We start from the raw sequence: 19,029 nt of genomic DNA, 5'->3' as shown, positions 1-19,029 counted from the left end.
GAAGTGCCTAGACAAAGGAAAAAGGAGTTGGGCTTCTAGGGGCAGTAAAAACATGGGGAAAGAAATCGAAGACAAACAGCTATTTAGTAATGCTGGTTTTGCAGACTGAGGTTGATGTGTCCGCAGTGTAAGAGTCCTTGGTGGCAATGAAGAGTCATGCTCTTCCTACTGGTATAGGAGAGGGAGACACTTACAAATGGAAATGTACGCCCTGCTTTTGGGCAGAAAGGAGGAGGGCAGCGTGTTCCTCTTGCATCTGCTATTCCTCAGTTGCCTTCAGCTCAAAATAATTCTTATACCAAAACGGCATACTTAGAGATGAAATGTTCTGATCCCCTTCATTACTATTTCATTAGATACTGCTGTATTTTCTTTTTTTTCCCCCCTGACCCACCTTTGTATACGCTAACTTGTTGATCTGTTACTGATTAATTAAAGGCATTGGTTACAAAAGCCAACTCTTTTGCATTTAAAGCATCAAAGAAATAATTTTTCAGACATTATACCAGCTCAAGCATATATATTTATTAGGACCTTTTTTCCCCCTTCTGAAACACATTCTGTAGAAATGTAGATTGTGTTGGAGATAATTATCCTAATGAATGTGCATGTGTGTGTGTGTACCACCAACTGCATGAACACAAAGCAAATGTTTGAAATGGAAATTATGTTTTCCTTCTAAAGGGTAGTATTATGTGTTTTACTCCTCAAATGCATAATCAAGTAACAAGAAGGCCCCAACAAGTTTATGGGAGGGAGGGGCAATTACTGTGCTGGTTTTATTGTCATATGAGTTAGATAAACAAAAGACATTTATCAGGGGGATGGTCTCAATAATTAACTCATTATGAAATAGGTAAAAATTTGCATTTCTGTGAGCAGTGCGCCTTTTTTTCCCCTTCAAGTTCCCAGAGTCTTAGGCACACACCAGGAGCACTCTAAATTAACACTCAGTTTAGTTTTTCCAAGAGCAGGGAGCTGGCTTTCTGCAGAACCCCACTTCCCCTGCCTGCCATTTATTTACTTCTTACCTCCCAGTGTCCAAATTCAATCCGCTGCTTCACACCCACTTCCCATGCTGCCACACATAACTTCCTTTGAAGCCTCTCTCCCCTCTGACCCGGTGTGGCAGACGATTTTTTCTGTTTCTCTCACAAAACTATCACTCTCTACTATGCTATGCTTGTCACTTAGCTGCATGACTTATATCTTCTGTCAAAGTGTGAGCTCCTGGAAACAGGAGTCCCAGAGATGAGCACAGAGCCTTGACCAGAGCAGTGCTTGGTAAATAGTTCACAAATAAATGAAAAAGGGGAGTTCTTGATATAGTGAGTTCTTGACTATCCTTGGTTCGATTATCCACTCTGTTGATTCTTTTTGGAAAACCTTGTATTCATTTAATTTCATTTGGTAGCTGCATAAGGAACATAATTTAATATTATTGATGACCTGAGGGGACAAAAAAGAAAGAAAAGAAGAGAAAAGAAAAGAAAGGAAAAAAAGAAAAAAAAAGTAAATAAAAGAAATAAAAGCAGCATAGTAAATCTTAGGCAATATCACAAGCAACAAACCCAAACACATAATTTGATGCACATGAAATATGAATAGGTTAGGGATCATTCCCTGTTTTGGGGTTACTTATGGACTGGTCTCTCTGTAGGCATGGAGGCATAGAAGTTGGGGTGTGTTGTTGGTGGGAAATAATCATCTTAGAAGGGTCCAAATATCCATTGACTGATGAATGATAAAGAAAATATATACTCACACACACACATATACATATACATATACATATACATATACATATACATATATAATAAAGATTATATATAATGGAATATTAATATAATATAGAAGATTATATATATGTATATATAATGGAATATTACTCAGTGATCAAAAAGAATGAATTCTTGCCATTTGGTTTAAAAAAATTTTTTTTTATGTTCTTTATTTATTTTTGAGAGACAGAGAGAGACAGTGGGAATAGGGGAGGGTCAGAGAGAGAGGGAGACACAGAATGTGAAGCAGGCTCCAGGCTCTGAGCTAGCTGCCAGCACAGAGCCTGATGCGGGGCTTGAACCCACGAACCGTGAGATCATGACCTGAGCTGAAGCCGGACGCTTAACCGACTGAGCCACCCAGGCGCCCCAAATTCTTGCCATATGTAACAACATGAATGGAACTAGAGTATATTATGCTAAGCAAAATAAGTCAGAGAAAGACAAATATCTGATCTCACTCATATGTGGAATTTAAGAAATAAAACAGTTGAACAAAAGGGAAGGAAACATAAGATAAAAACACAGCGGGAGGCAAACCAAGAGACTCTTGAACACAGAGAACAAACTGAGGGTCACTGGAGGGGAGCTGGGCTGGGAGATGGGCTCAGTGGGTGATGAGGATTAAGGCAGGCACTAGATGAGATGAGCACTGGGTGTTATATTTAAATCACTAAGTTCTACTCGTGATTATTACACTATACGTTAACTTGGATTTAAATACATAAATTTTAAAAATGAATTTTATAAAAAGATATTACCCAAATGGAACTTTCTGGAGAGAGCTGGAGATGTCTGGGCATCTTCACAAATAAACTTTTTGAGTCTCCAAAAAATAATTTCAGGGAGTATTTCTGTTACACAGGGGAATAAAGCCTTCAATGAATTTGAATGGAAAGGGTAAATTTCATAATCACCCCATAGTTACCAAGAGAAATAAGTCACTCAGATGTCTGTAACCTGCCTTAAAGGAAAGATAGACAAACCCATTTTTAGGTAATAAAGAAGCCATCATAGAAATCCAAAATGAAGGGCGCCTGGGTGGCTCAGCTGGTTAAGCGTCCTGCTTCAGCTCAGGTCATGATCTCATGGTTTGTGGGTTCGAGCCCTGCATTGGGCTGTGTGCTGACAGTTAGCTCAGAGCCTGGAGCCTGCTTCAGATTCTGTATCTCCCTCTCTCTGACCCTCCCCTGCTCATACTGTCTCTCTGTCTCTCAAAAAAAAAAAAAAAAAAAGAAATCCAAAATGAAACCTAATAAAAATAATAAAAACTGCTAAGCACAATAACAAGAAAAAAAAAACATGTAGAGCACATAACAAATTCCATAAAAAGATGTCTGTTCTGTATTTTGGTAGAAGGACAATTCACTTCATATAGAGAGCATAGTTCCATTGCCTCTGTCAGTCAAACAAAGTAACCAAAATATTGACCCTTGCCAGTTCTTTACATATTAGGAAAGCTGTTTCTTATAATAAAGATTCTGGTCCTGAGAAGTTGAATTGGCGGCAAATCTGCAAAGTTGCTTGTCCCCATGTTGGAGAATTGAGGGATTAAGGAGGTTATGTTCTTGAACACGACCTCCTCTCTGTTGTAGACAGATGCGTCAACACAACTCTCTTCTGATCAGTAAAAGATGATGTGAGTTACAAATTCTACCCCATTAAGGCTTCCGATGACTAGATAACTGGTCCTGAAAGCACACAGGTTCGTCCACATACACAGAATTTTTTCAACACATACAGTACAGCAGTGTAAATGTATTTTCTGTCATGATTTTCTTAATAACATCTTCCTTTCTCTAGCTTTCTGTAAGAACACAGCATAAAATACATAGAATGTACAAATGATGTGTTGACCAGCTGTCTGTGTTATCCATAAGGCTTCTAATCTACTGTAGTGGTGAAGATTTTGGAGAGTCAAAAGTTATACACAGATTGCATGAAGCATTAGTACCCCTAACACCCACATTGTCAAGGTCAACTGTACATTGCATTACTATCCTTCATTGCTGTCGAATATAAGAAGATACCCATGGTGGGTTCCATAACTCTACAGCTGGTCCTATTGTCTCCAGGCTTGACCTTCTATTTTCCAGAGGGGGGTTCCCTTGGGGCCAGGAAGAGCCCAGCTGAATGCATCGACCCAGACCACACCCGCACGTGGCCGTTGAGCACTGGAAATGTGGCTAGCCTGAACTGAAATGTGCTGTCAGTGTAAAATCCAAACCAGATTTCGAAGACTTAGGCTGAGCAAAAAAAATGAAAAAGATCTCAACAGTGTTCATGTTGATTGCCTGTTGAGATGACAAACTTTGAATATATTAGATTACGTAAGATAGATCATTAAAATTAATTTCACCTGTTTCTTTTTACAGAAATGCAGCTTTAATGCGTGTGGCTTAATTTACTACGACTATTTGAATTTAAAATTAACTCTGTGGCTGGCATTTGTGCCTCACATTCTATTTCTATTGGATGACTCTGGAGGAGGGGAAAGACCTTCCTTTAAAAGAAAGGCCAGCGGCCACATACAGGTTCCAGACCCACGATGCTCAAGGCTGGAACCAAGAGGCTATGGGAGATGCTGTCATCACTTGGAAATGTGTGTGAGTTCCAAAGCCAGAGATTAAATAGTGTATCTGGTCTTGAGACATATGCTCTCCCTATTTCTTCAAGCCTAAAACTTGAACTCCTTAAAATAATGCTGTATGAAGATATTTATGTAAGTAACTCCAGTCTTTTAAAAACAATTCCTTTTAGCTGGAGTCTTTTGGGCTTGAGATGTGACCCTCCACTCATGAGATAGATTTACCATAGATTTACCGTCTTAAAACGAGGCTCAAATGTTGTAGATTTTTTAGAATACAACAGGTGCTATTAATGTTAAACATGATGAAATTGTTACTAAATTCAATGATGAGTCAGGGCCCCAACAACCAGAAAACAACTTTAAGTCCCATTAGAGATTCCTTTGTTATTCTTCTTTCATTGTGTGTTTCCTCTGATAAAAGCTCACTGTGAGAAATAGTATTAGTTAAGTGCTGTCTTAGTCCATCTGGCCTGTTATATCAAAGTTCCACAGACTGGGTGATTTGTGAGCAGAAATTAATTTCTCCCAGTTTTGGAGGCTAGAAGTCCAAGTCTGGGTGCCAGTGTGGTCGGGTCGTGGTAGATCCCCGTTCTGGGCTGCAGATGGCCAGCTTCTTTTTGTCCTCACAGAGTAGAGACAGAATGAAAAGCCTTTCTTACAAGGGATCCCATCAGGAGGGTCCACCCTTATGATCTCCTCATTCTCCAAAGGCCCCACTTTTGAATACTATCATATCAGGGATTAGGTTTCAACATACAAATTTTGGTGGGACCAAACATTCATTCCATAATAATTGTGGACTTTTAAAAAGCAATTTGCAATCTTTGTTTTCATAAAGATTATCTAATTTGAATCGTATTAAAGTGCGAAGAAGTATTCAGGACGGGGGTGGGGGGCGCCTGGATGGCTCAGTCGGTTAAGCATGGACTCCAGCTCAGGTCATGATCTCATGGTTTGTGAGTTTGAGCCCTGTGTCAGGCTCTATGCTGACAGCTTGGAGCCTGGAGCCTGCTTGGGATTCTATATCTCCATCTCTCTCTTCCCCTCCCCGACTCGTGCTCTGTGTGTGTCTCTCTCTCTCTCTCTGTTTCTCAAAATTAAATAAATGTTAAAATTTAAATTAAAAAGAAGGAAGTATTCAGGATGGATATTATGGGCCCTATTTTATGGACAATGTCACTTGGGCTTTGCTCCATCTCTTCTAATTAGTACGGGTAAAGGTGGAGTCAGGGCTTTGGCCTTAGTGCCCTGACTTTCACTTATTCCTTTCCTGCCCCACAGTCCAGTGCATGGGCTGCCATATTGCAGCAGCGAAGGATCAGGCCGTAGGGTCCAACTGGATCCCTGCTCCACTACATGCTTGCTACAGGAAGACGTGAACCACACTGAACTCTGCACCTCAACTTCCCTTTCAATAAAATACCAATACCTGTTATACTTTTCTCCTGAGACAATCATGGGGTTTAATTAACTTAATACCTATTTCACAGATGCACAAATCAAAGCCCAGAGATGTCAAGTAACCAGCCCAGGGCCACGTAGCTCATCAGGGGGAGATCCGGGTTTCAAACAAAGTCTAATTCCAATACCCTTACTCTTTCCTTTTACCCCCTAAGTGTGGCTGTCAAAGTTTTGCTTTATTTCCCACTTATTGGCGAGCACCTTCAAATCCAAGTTTGAGCTAATTCTTGTTCTGTACCAGATAGCTCTCATAGCCTCCTGATCTATCTTTCTTTCTTCTTTCTTTCTTCCTTTCTTTCTTTCTTTCTTTCTTTTTCTTTCTTTCAGCTTTATTGTGGCATAGTTGACAAATAAAATAGTAAGATATTTAAATTGTACATCATGATGATATACATTATGAAAGACTCCCAACTATCTAGTTAAATAAGACACACATCACTTCTTTATTTAGTTTTTTTTTTAGTGAGAGTTTTCTCTTAGCAAATTCAAGCTATACAAAACAGTATTATCAACTACAGTCACTATGTTATGCATTGGATGCTCACACCCTATTCATCTTCTAGATGAAAGTATAAGACAGCATAAGAGCTTTGACCAGATTCCCCCACTCTCCCCCACCCCCTGCCCTTGGCAACTACTTTCCTACTCTATGATTTTATGTTGTTGTTTTTTTTTTAGATTCCACCTACCAGTGATACCACACTGTATTTATCTGTCTCTGTCCGGCTTATTGCAGTTTGCATAATGCCCTCAAGATCCACCCATGTTGTTGTAAATGGCAGGATTTTTTTCTTCCTCATGGCTGAACAATACGCTATTGTAAAGATAATATCTGCACACAGAGAGATAAATGTACACCTGTATCTACATATATCTCACATTTTCTTTATCCCTCCATCCACCGACAGACACTTAGATCATTTCCATATTTTGGTTACTGTGAAAATGCTGCAGTGCCCATGGGGGGGACCAATGTCTCTTTGAGGTCCTGTGTTCACTTGCTTTGGGCATGTACCCAAATTGGGATTGCCAGGTCATACAGAACTTCTGTTTCAGTTTTTTGAGGAACCCTACATTGTTTTCCATAGTGATTGCACCCAATTTACATTTCCATCGGGTCCATTTAAGTCACAGGAATGTTCCAGCTTCAGCAATTAGAACGTCCAGTTGAGCATAATAGTGCCCACTCAGAACTCTTACTCTGTTGGGAGTGTCTCCTTCCCTCAGCGCTCCTCCTACCTAGAAGCCTGAGGGGGCACCAGGGTGCAGGCCCTTTACTTGATTAGTCCCTCCTGCCCTGGCCCCACACATCCCTGGTCCTTCAGGGGAGGGGAGAGGAAGAGAAGAGGAAGTGGCCTGTGCTTTCTTGGTCCAGCATCCACGCCCTCTGTCTTGTCCGTGGTCCCCACAGACCGTGCCATGGGGCTCTTTTGTGGGTTTGCGGATAACCTGGTTCAGTTGGGACTGTGCTCCACCTTTCCCTCTTCTTGGGTCTCTGCAAGGCATCTCCTGCTGTGTCACTGTCCCTAGGCACTGAGTCTACTGGCTCATGGGACCCTCAGGCTTCCCGACACCAGTGCCATCACTAGGGAAGTGAAGGGACCTTTTACTGCATCCTTCTGTCCTTTGCTGCCTTGAACACTGTCATCATCTTCACATTCCGCAGGCGGGCATCAGCGACCCCTCTGCATCTCCTAAACTCCAGGGGACACTAATGAAGGTGTCCCCTTGAAGCCTCTAAGGTGGGGGAAGAAATAACCCTGGAAGAAATGTCAACAGTCTTCTTAAAGGACTATCTCCACTCTTCTCTCTGACCTCCAGCTGCCCACACACTATTGGAGACAGAGGATGAGCAAACCATCCCCAAACCTGGTTTCAGACCCCACCTTGCAGAGTCCTGCATAGATCATCTGGATTCAACTTCACTTTGGAACAGGGGATACTTGACCCTTTTTCCCTCCGAAGTCCTTGCAGCCTGAGCTACAATCAGGATGAAATATCCCTTCTTTTTCACCCACCCTGTACCATGTGTGACATACTCATAACTGGGTCTGGTACATCCTAAGTGCTCAGTTACTATTTGCTTTTATTACTTCCTGCTGGCTGGTGGTGGAACATTGGACAAGCTGTCTAAGGTTCACTCTGCTTCAGCTTGTCAGGATGCTGGTCAGGTGCGTGTGGGGGGAAGCCCTATCCCAGCACAGGCTGGGTGGTGACAAAGCATACCTCAGCTACTAGTGACGCTTCCTGCCTGTCCGAAGTGACAGCAGCCCTTTTCAGACCAGGCCTGCCTGAGGAGTGCAGCCCCCTGAAGAATGCACCCCAGTGAAAGGGTAACTTTGATACACAAAACAAGCACACTGTGATGACTATAAAAGAAACTGTGGACGAGCATAAAAAGATAACCCCCCAGGAGTAGGAAATCAGAAGCAGGGTCAAGGACGAGCCAAAGGAAGAGTCTACAGAAACCCCAGCCTGTGGGAAGAGCAAAAGGTGGGGGTAAGAGAGACTATTACGCCCAAGACACTAAGCACTTGTAGAAAGTTGGAATAAAGGGAGAGGACAGAAATGCCTTACCACAGATGAGGAACGGTGTCACAAATCCTTAGTCTCTCACGGAGGCTCCCCGTCTCTGGGCTGATTGCGTAAGAGCATTACCTCTTCATGACAGACCTTCTCAAGGCACGGGACGATGCGTTGGAAGGGCTGTGAGCACCCTGAAAAACAGGCACAAGATCAACACCGTGGATTTCTCACCACGGTAATCAGCCCGGAGGCAGGCTTCAGTCGCTGTATCAAATCATTTCCATACTATGTGGAGAGAAGTAAAACAGGTTTACTTTACAGCATTTTTATTTTTTAAACAAGTTGGGATGAAAGCTGGAGCCGAGATTATTTATCCTCACCTGAAATGTAGTTAAACAACACTTAGAAAACACTTTTTGGCATAGACAGGGAGAGTCCCTAATGAAGCATTTACTTGTGTCTGATTTTTATTTGTTTTTACCAGGTTCATTTAATTTGATAGACGACCTGAGCCTCCGAGAAATGCCATTGGAACCTCATAAAGACATATAGCACAAGCGAGCTTCTCATGCAGAAACAGCCTCTGTGCCTCGGGGAGCCACTTGGGGCGTGTGGACCTCAGCTGATGGAAAGGGGGCTTACACAACAATTTCTTTTCCAACAGTTCTAGAGGCTGGAAGTCCAAGATCAAGGTGCTGGTCGGGTTGATATTGGGTGAGATTTCTCTTCCTGAGTTGCAGATGGTCACCTTCTCCCTTCTATTTGCATGACCTTCCTTTTCCGTGTGAGCACACATGCTTCTGTCTCTCCCTCTTCTTGCAAGGACTCCAGTCCTATTCCATCAGGACCCCACTCTTGTCACCTCCTGTATCATTCATTACATCCTTGGAAGGTCTTGTTTGCAAAAACAATCAAATGGAGGATTAGAGCTTCAGTAAATGAATTTGAGGGGAGCCCGATTCAGTCTGTAACAGCTGCGCATAGCTGTTCCATTTCTTCTGCCAGGCGTTTGGGAAGATTGCACACCCTGCTCCCTTTGAATTCATATATGGCTCAGGGATGAGAGCGTATGGCACCTGCTTTGTCTCCTGCTTTGTTCATCGAGATGTGTGTGTGATGACGTGTGGTGCCAACAGGGGAGAGGATTTAAAGTCTAAGGCATGAACCCCCACATTCCCTTCCCCTCAAAACATCTGTTCCAGAGATGTTCTTGCTTCCAGAGGAGTCCGATGGGAAAGCACCCTGCTGACAGGTGCTGTCCACGTATGTGAGGGAGAAAATTTTTAAAAACTATTGATATATACTTCCAACTGTGGTTTGCCATTGAGATTTGGGGTTATTTCATGTACTATGACCTAGCTCATCCTCACCTACACAAAGGTCAAGTATCCATTTGCTGTGACATTTGGTACTTCTAGAACCAAACACACATCTTTACATCTTCTCTTCCTAGGCTATCTTAGAAAATAGCATACAATGGTGCTGATCCTGGCAGTTAATTTTTATATTTAATTGCTTTTCTGAGCATGCCTGGGCTCCTATCTATAATTCGTGTTATCTAACCTGGTAATTCTCTTCAACCAACTTTCCTCACAAGCCACAAGCCAATCTTTTCAAATGTCTGTCTACAATCCTTCCCACAAATGCACTGCCAGTGTTTTCAATTCACCATGCTCCGGAACAGACTTGTTTCCCCCTGGATTCCAGGACTTTCTCCTGCTTTTATGATCATCCCGGCTGCAAGCCTCAAAAAGATTTTGTGTATATCCCAGGAGTACAGGGAGTATGTCTTTGAAATCTTTCTGTTTTTACAAAAATTGTTTTTGGAAAATGGCGGGGTGCCTGCATGGTTCAGTTACTTGAGCGTCTCACTCTTGATTTCATCTCAGGTCACCATCCCAGGTTTGTGGGAGAGTCCCGCATGGGACTCCATGATGAGCATGGAGCCTTCTTAAGATTCTCTCTCTCTCTCTCTCTGCCCATCTCCCACCCCCTCTTTAAAAAAATATCAAGCATTTACAGAAGTTGACCGATTGTACATGAACCTCCCCGTACCAATCAACCAGCACCTAATTATCAGCTCATGGCCCATCCTGTCTTTCCATTTGCATACATACCCCAATCAGATTAATTTGAAGCCATAAATGCTTCGGCGTGTATTTCTTATCACTGACAAATAACTAACAGTAAGTGATATTTCAAGTTAGTGTCCCATGATTGCTGGGTGTCAACTGTCTCATAATCTTGTTTCTATGGTTGACATTTACATGAATCTGATTGAAATAAAGTTCGCACACTCCAATCTATTGATTCTTCTTTAGTCTATAAATGCTCTATCTCTGACCCCTGCTCTCTCTCCCTTTTTCCTTACAAGTCACTTACTGAAAAGCACGATTCCCACGAAGTTTGTGTAGCATATTCTACAGTTGCCTGCATTTCCTGTAAATTGGTAGTTTGATACAGAGGCATGAAATGCATTATTTGGAAAAACCTCGGCATAGGTGACATATTATATACTCCTATTAGGAGGCTCATGATTCATGATCTCTTTCTGTAGTATTAACAGCCATTGATGGTCACTGTCTAGGTAAGTGGCTCTCAGTCTTTTTTCTTTAATGTTTACTTATTATTTTTAAGAGAGTGAGACAGAGCGTGAGCAGGGGAGGGGTGGAGGAAGAGGGAGACACAGAATCTGAAGCAGGCTCCAGGCTCTGAGCTGTCAGCACAGAGCCCGAAGCCGGGCTGGAATTCACAAACCACGAGACCATGACCTGAGCAGAAATCGGACACTTAACCGACTGAGCCTCCCAGGCGCCCCCAGTCATTCTCAGTCTTGAGTGCACCAGAATCACTTGCTGGGCTTGTTAAAACACAGATTGTTAAGGTGGTCCCAACCTGAATTTCTGATCCAGTAGGTCTGGGTTAGGCCCAGTCTCAGCTTTTTAACAAGCTCCCAGGTGATGGGTGGACCTGGACTGAGGTTGCTGGTCCAAGGACCACACTTCAGAACCCCAGACCTGGAGCTATAATTTTATCAGGGGTTGAATGGTGGTGATGTTCTGGTCTATCTTTCCTTCTTACTTCATTAGTTAGAAGGCGCTGATACAAGGAAAATTTCCGAATCATTTCTTTGGTTACCCTGAGGTAGAGTTGGTGTAAGGAAAGCACTGTAAATATTTGATTCTTTTCCTTTATTTATCAGTTTTCAAAATGAGTTCAATAATATCCTCAGAGGTAATAAGTGGCGTGTGTGCGTGTGTGTGTGTGTGTGTGTGTGTGTGTGTGTGTATTTCACTCCGTTGCAGTTTCTATTCTTACTGATACTCAAACGGTCTCTTGTTAAACTATGGGAAACTTGGAGACGTTCTGAGTCTGCATCTTCCTTGCCAAATAAGTATCATCTGTCCAGCAGCTAAGCCCTTGTGTGCCCCTGTCACCACCCCTTGCCTGCCCTCCTCCCCACTTCAGCTCATTCTACATACGAGCAGGTGTCTCATTCACTTGTCTTTGGTGAAATTCCAGTCAAGTCATTACCTGCTCAAAAAATCCTCAGTGACTCCCCGCGTTGAATACAGAGCCTGGCACTGGCATGGGAGCCCTTCCTGGTGGTGTAGCTCTGTGCTTTCTCGTTTTCTCTCCAGTGCTCACTCCCGTCCTGAAGAAAGGTGGGAAGTCCCTGCCTTGGAGCCTTTGCCCATCTGGTCTCCCTGCCTCGGCTTCGTTCATCCCAAGTGGCCCTTGTCTTCGGGATCTTTCTTGATTTCTTCAGCTATGAGGGTGAGCTCCTGCATTCTGTACTTCTCTTTTAAGTATTCGATTTTAGGCTTTGTATTTTCGTCACCAGCAGGCTTGTCTATTACTCTCTATAGTAAAAATGGTCTCTTGATGATTTCATTCAACTTCTACTTATGTGGCATCCTGTCCTACAACCTTCAGGTGCTAAATACATGTTTGTAGAATGATGTTGAATATGCGGGAGTGGCCATAAACTCAACTAATATTCACTGAAATAGATATGGATTTATGTGCATATGTATATCTAGCTATGTAAACATTTACATTTGCATATATAGCTATATAAATATTTATATTTACATATATCTATATCTATGAATTCTGAAGCACTAAAAATGTCCATATTTTTCTGAATCGTTTGAAGCAACAACATAATTCTGCAGAGACAATTTACAGAGAGCCAGTAGTCTCCCTACTTCCATTCAGGAAGTTAGGAGAACGAACAATTCTCTCCTTGTTCTACTGTAATTTCTTCTTATGTGAAATCCTTACTCTCCCTCTAGTCCACAAAGATCTGACCCCTCCGTTAGTAAATTTGGGTGACCCCATATATCTGACATAAAGACACGCTGCTCTGTCTGGTTACCTAGCATTCAAGTATGTCTGTGTTCTGGCTGGGCTAATCCACCAGGCTAAATTTTGAAAGACGGGGTTTTTGAAAATCAGCCTTCAGGAATAATAGATGAGAAAACTCACCTACCATTGTTGTGAGCAAACTGGAGTGAGGGTTTCCCACACTTCACGGCGCTGTACCCTGAAACGCCAGGAGGAAAAATCAGGTGGATAATTTTTATGTCTGTCCCTACGACAACTAGCCCAGCCACTCCACGGGGACACGGACGATTATGCCACAGCAGGGATTCGCAGCCTGGAGTCCCCGAGCCATGCGCTGGGTAAACCCTCCACGTGCCCTCCTGGTGGCATGAAAAACAACATCAAGTGCACCAGAAATCGCATCCTGTTCTAGGGAAACACCTGTAAGAGACGCCACAGACCACTCACTGACAGATGCTGGACAGCAGAATCCGTTGCCTAGGTGCGTTATCACGGCACGAACCATCTGGAGGGGCCGGAAGACTCACCAGTCCTCCTCGTGCGCATGCGCGGGGAGTCACTGCCGTTCGCAGCGGAAATGACGCAGGCTCGCGTTCTCACAGAGCGAGAGCTCCGGGTGGACCCACCGCGTCCCTGCGGCGGCTGACGGGGAGTTCAATTTCAAGCGTTGCGTTAAGGTTGCTCTCCATTTTATTATCAATATTATGAGAAGCCGGAAGCCTGAGAATCGCGCTGTTCCTGATTCTAATTGTGCTGTTATCTGCATTCTTAAAATGATTCTTGAAGGATTTGAGATTCCCACTCGAGTTCTCTTGAGAATCCATTTGGGGTGGAAATTTAATCCCCCCACCGCCTGTTGGGTCTTCATGGATTCGAAAAAAAATGCCATCATTTTTTTTGTGTGAAGCTAGGCAAACCTCCCCGCCCCAAATAAGGAAAATGTCATTTGTAAAACGCCCAAAAAAGTCAAGTATACGATCTCCAAACAAATGACTCTCACTTCTGTTTTGAGAGCAATATGGAGTCTGAAATGGAAAGGTAAACATTTGTCTGAAAATAGTGTCCGAGTGTGGGCATGGGCATGTGTGCATGTGCCCAGGGAATTGGAGTGCAGATTGGAAACCACTGGGAGGTATCTGGTGCGGAAATTTGGAATTGCTACTCTGTTGTGCCTTTTATCCTGAGGTGCCAAGTTTTAGCACAGTCTTAGTTCCTTAATTAATGATTAAACAAATTCAATTCATGATTTAACTTAATTAGACAACTAATGAATTTGTGTATGCAGGAATCATTAATGTGGTGTCTGAGGCAGGCCTCTGGGGCATATTTAACTCAGTAAATAGTATCTAGTATATACACGTGTCTCTCCGCTTTATAAACCACACCCCTGCTGTAGAGTTTCTCCATTCTACTCAGGGTTAACTCTATGCACAGATGCTGTATGCATAGATTACCCTTTATGTCTGACGATAATTTTCCTGGTACATTTGCTAAGAGATCTATATTTGGAAATGTATTTCCAACAGTGCCGATCAGTTTAGTTATTTTTTAAAAACTATTGAGGCCTATTATAGGACTCATGGACCACTCATTTTAGGAAGACAGAATGCAATCTTGTTATAGTTTTAGATATATCCTCTTTTCATTTTGAAAGTACAATGACATCTCAGAGATCTAACTTAAAGGCCGCTCTGTGAAATAGAAAATTTGAAAAGAAAGAGTTTTCATGATTTTCAAGTAGAGGTCCTCCATTGGGATGGCCGGATATGCCTCTCTCCAGGGGTAGAGGTGCTATTTTGGAATAAACAGAAGAGAGAGAAGGTAGAAGGCAATCTACACATACCAAAGTTTAATAACCGTCCTGGGCTTTGGATTCATTAGTTCATCGGGATGTTTTTCATCTTGCACTGCAAGGATTTGAGATGTTCAAGGATTTGAGGAGGGAGGCAGGGCCTAAAGAAATGACGTCACTTGCCCAAGGTCACCCAGCTAATAACAAAGTGGAGCTGGCTGATCTGCCTGTGTCTGTGCTACACCATCCATCCAAGTGGCATCTCGCACGCTCCTAATTGATAGCTTGGGCTTCTAACGTACTTGACAACAGTTTGTTTTCTAAAGTAGGCAAACACTTCCCTTGGAATCTCATTGACACTATTAATTTGCTTGGCAAACCACTGTATCCTGAGTAGTGCCAAGGAAGACGTTAGCGATCCCCTGTCTTCGTTATCAGCGACTCCAAATGAGGATGTGCTACTGAATGAGGAGGTTAGCCTGCAGATCTACAGGAAAGATATGGAGATTCCGTACCTGGGTTATTCTTACAGAATAGGCCCAGACTCAGAGCAGACCTCTAATGAGGAAAAGCAGAGAGAAACTGGCAGTGTCGCCCTGGGAAAACCAAAGCTGAACGTTGTTTACTTGCTTTTTAATTGGGGAAACGCATTTAAGCAATCGACGTGGATGCTTCAGACCACTCTCTGATTATCCACATTTTGGAGACAGAGCTGTTGCAAGGCAGTACTTTCGGTGTCGTATGTAGACGAATTAGAGGATCTCTCGGGAATCCCTCTTTGTGCTGACCTTAGACTTTCTCCGCAAGCACAGCGCCTCGTGAGAGTGAATGGATTAAAATGAGCCTATTCCAACAAACTCCCGAGTCCACGTTTATTGATCAGTCCTGGACTTTTCTGAACTGTGCCTTTTTCTAGAACAGGCTCACGGCACACGCAACATGAAATAGGGCTTTCAACAACAGCTACCGGATTCAGAAAAATGGAGTAGTAGCACCGGCCCTTCTGAGGTCGGGGGATGACAGAAAAGGTGTGGGTCACGGAAGGGAAGGCTCCAGGTGCCCATGTCCTTAGTCCTTAGGAGGATCTGTTGGAGTCCATTTAAGAGCCTGGACCATCCCTAAGAACGGAGTCCTGGGTTTGAGCTTCCAGAAAATGATGTGTTGGGTGGATTAAATCTTGTCGTGAGAAGGGAGGGCAGGTCAGAATAGAAATCGACTTCAGCTACCACTGCCTTCTCTCCTCACCTTCCAAACTCCTTTCCTGAGAAAGAGAGGCAAACATCCAATTCTGGATGAGGGTAAGAAGGAAATCCTAAAGAACACTGATTTGTCCTCATTCATCAACTCTGGAAATGGCTTGTTTTGCATTCAAATGCATAGACTTGGAGTTGGTCAGCATTCCATTCCTTTCTGAGCACCTAAAGGGAACTGCCTTTCAGATCTCAGGACCAGGGGAACCTGCATCCCTGAGTAACAACCGGTCTGTTTTCATTCCACACACACACTATGACTCTGGAATTCGATCATATTTCTCTCTTGTTTTATCTCTAGAGGAGTTTGGAACCGGGTTTCAAACTCATCAGGTTTCGGGGAAAGCCGTCTCTTTCTAAGTCTTCCACTCATCTCCAATATGCCAAATTTGTCATTTGCATATGAACCCCTGTTCCCCAAGTCCCTGTTCCAAAATTTTCCAGGTTTCAAACTTGATGACTAAAGAGCGTTATAATCTTTTCATCCTTTCAGGTTGTGTACTGCATAATTCTAAGAAATTCAAATAGACTACAACATAACCACAATATGAATGGCACCCTGTAGAGTTGTGCAGTGCATAACCTGTGCAACCATTCATGGATGCCCAGGGAGAAGACAATTTCTCACAGAGGGTCCATTTTGTTTTTGGATGGGATATACTTACCTTTTACAGTCCAGGATTCTTCAAGGACAATGGCCCCATATACTTTGAAACATGACTTAGCAATGGCCACCTATGGTTTTCTCCTTCTGTGATTTCCATTTGAACTTTAGTGTAAAGAGCTGAGAAAAAGTTCTAGATATGAAATGGCACCATTGTGTGTATTCGTACAGAGCCCAAAACTTGGATAATCTGTCTTCATTCCTCCAGTTAAATTCTTAGAAGAGTGTACGCACCCCCTGTGTTGGGGCAACTTTTTAGTGCCAATGGACGTATTATCCCCACTCATTATGTTCACACTTCGTGGAGATGCCAAGAGTCAAATGCTGTTTCCACTCAGCTCCCCTTACAGATTCCCACATCAGAAAATTCCTTTTGCAATTGCTGACCTCATCTCCTACTTTTTCCTAAGCACTACCCTCTTCATCCGTAATAAGAAAGGAAGACAGACTTCTTCGAGTTACCTCGAGGAGTCACATCTCCTGCTCTCTGGTTAACAGAAGGCATGTCACGTTCTCAACACCAAACACGGGTTGGTCCCAAGGTCACCCACTCATACAGTCCTGGAGATTCTTCTAAAATTTTCCACATTTCCACATTTACTGAGCCAAAAGCCCGTCCTTATTATTCATACCCCCAGACAGCGTCTCACAGTCCACACCAAATTCATCTGTTTTGAGGATTCTTTCCTGCCCACACTAAACTAGTAATCCAAACTCAAATACAAGAGGATAAAACATGTAGGAGCAAGTGGTAACTGAGTAGCAAAGTATTGACATTACACAGAAGACTGAGGTGAGCAGATTTAAGTATCAGGCTTTAAAGAAGGTATGTACGTAGCAGGTGTCTTCGAGAGGGGTGCTCTGATACTTTCATGTTTTGCAGGAAATGCGATGATGTCAGCTGTTTTCCATCTCCATCTGCATAGGTTTGGGGCTGAAGGATACAGGTAAATAGACTCAAATCAAGTAAGCCGCCGTCCAGTTTCAGAGAACGTAGAAATTCCAACAGCATGGTGTAGATGTGGGAGCACTGAAGGCAGCATTCAGTTAGAGTTCAGGGTCTGACCCTATTTCTTCGCAATAAAACTGAGACCCCTGCGTCAGTAGAGGAGCTGAAATGAGGGAAAGTACAAGAAATCAGCACGTGGGACACTTCCAGGCAGGACTTTCTTCCATGATGTGTGCCTCTGAACTATTTGGGGCTTGATTATGGATGTAAGGTGTTCCCCAGGGATTCAAGATGGCCAGAGAGCACTGTTAACAATTAGTGGCCATGAAAACATGGGATGAACACAGAATCTACTTTTTCTTTGTGATTTATCCAAGTATAAAAGGATATGGTGCTGTGGGGTGCTATTACCTTTTTCCATTTCCATTTCCTTAAGAAACTGGTTTAGGGGCACCTGGGTGGCTCAGTCGGTTAAGTGTCTGACCTCGGCTCACGTCATGATCTCACAGCTCATGGGTCTGAACTCAATATCAGGCTCTGTGCTAACAGCGCAGAGCCTGGAGCCTGCTTCAGATTCTTGTGCTCTCTCTCTCTCTCAAAATAGTAAATAAACATTAAAAAGAATTTGGGGCACCTGGGTGGCTCAGTTGGTTGCACGTCCAGCTTTGGCTCAGGTCATGATCTCATGGTTCGTGGTTTCAAGCCCCGTGTCGGACTCTGTGCTGACAATTAGTTCAAAGCCTGGAGCCTGCTTCACATTCTGTGTCTCCCTCTCTCTCTGCCCCTCCCCTGCTCGTGCTGTCTCTCAAAAATAAATAAAAAACATTAAAAATTTTTAAAAAAATAAAACAGAATTTAAAAAGACTTTTGCTGGTTAAACTCTCCCCACGTGGAAGGCATGGATGCCACATGCCCCCCTCACCCAGCACAGAGCCTGGCATCTAGAAAGAATTCTAAGTAAGGTCTAGCTCTTTTTCTCTTTGCTCTCATTGCCCTGGGAGGAGGATGCTGTGTTCCATGCAGTGGACATCTAAGCACCTTAATGTGTTTGTTCTAAGGTTTTGACTCATAGCGGGTGTCTGATTAGTATTAATAGAGATGACAGTGATGATGATGACAAGGTCGACAATAGCCTGGATAGTGATGCTGAGTCGTTCTCGCTCAGGACACCACACCTGGAAACGTAACATGTCTCTCGGAGCCCCTGCGTGCCACAGCAGCTTGCGTCCCGCACGCCCCAGCTCAGCAAGTTGACAATGAGACATCTGTTCGTGTGAACTTCTGACTATCAAGGTTGACGCCTAACATGAGCGTCTCCAGAGTTCTGCATTGTGCTCGTGTCAGAGGGCGACATCCCGCAGTCAAGGTCAGGCAGCATCTGGCAGTCAAGGTCAGGCAACGAAGAGTTTGCAAGAACGTGTATTCCCCGCAGGGCTGGGCGCACGGTGGGGCTCATCCTCCCTGGCAAAGCCTCCCTCATATTTATGAACTTATTCAGAGAGGACAGTGTCTTTCTCTGGCTGAGTTCAGCTCAGAATGAGTGAGCCGGCCCGAGAAGACACAGGGGGTCCCCATGTATTTATTGTAGTATAGAGGTGGAATTTAAGGAAAGGTATTAAGCAGGCTGTGTTGTAGCTTATGGGCAAGTAATAAATTGTATCATGTA

The 19,029-nt window shown here is 43.3% G+C and overlaps 1 long non-coding RNA gene across 2 annotated transcripts; it reads right to left on the bottom strand.

Moving 5' to 3' along the window:
* Positions 1-510: 510 nt before the first annotated feature.
* LOC115304470 lies at positions 511-13,184 on the bottom strand. 2 transcript variants are annotated; one of them, XR_003914449.1, is made up of 4 exons: positions 13,129-13,184; positions 12,854-12,907; positions 8,410-8,549; positions 511-1,449 (listed from the first exon to the last, which is right to left on the bottom strand). It is a non-coding gene; the product is annotated as an uncharacterized LOC115304470 (long non-coding RNA). The 2 variants fall into 2 exon arrangements; XR_003914450.1 differs by lacking the exon at positions 511-1,449 and adding an exon at positions 2,551-2,635.
* Between the last annotated feature and the right edge of the window lie 5,845 nt (positions 13,185-19,029).

Source organism: Suricata suricatta, chromosome 10 (genome assembly GCF_006229205.1).
Source record: "Suricata suricatta isolate VVHF042 chromosome 10, meerkat_22Aug2017_6uvM2_HiC, whole genome shotgun sequence".
NCBI lineage: Eukaryota > Metazoa > Chordata > Mammalia > Carnivora > Herpestidae > Suricata > Suricata suricatta.
The sequence above is the reverse complement of the archived record's forward strand: the minus strand, read 5'-3'. Positions and strand labels throughout refer to the sequence as shown.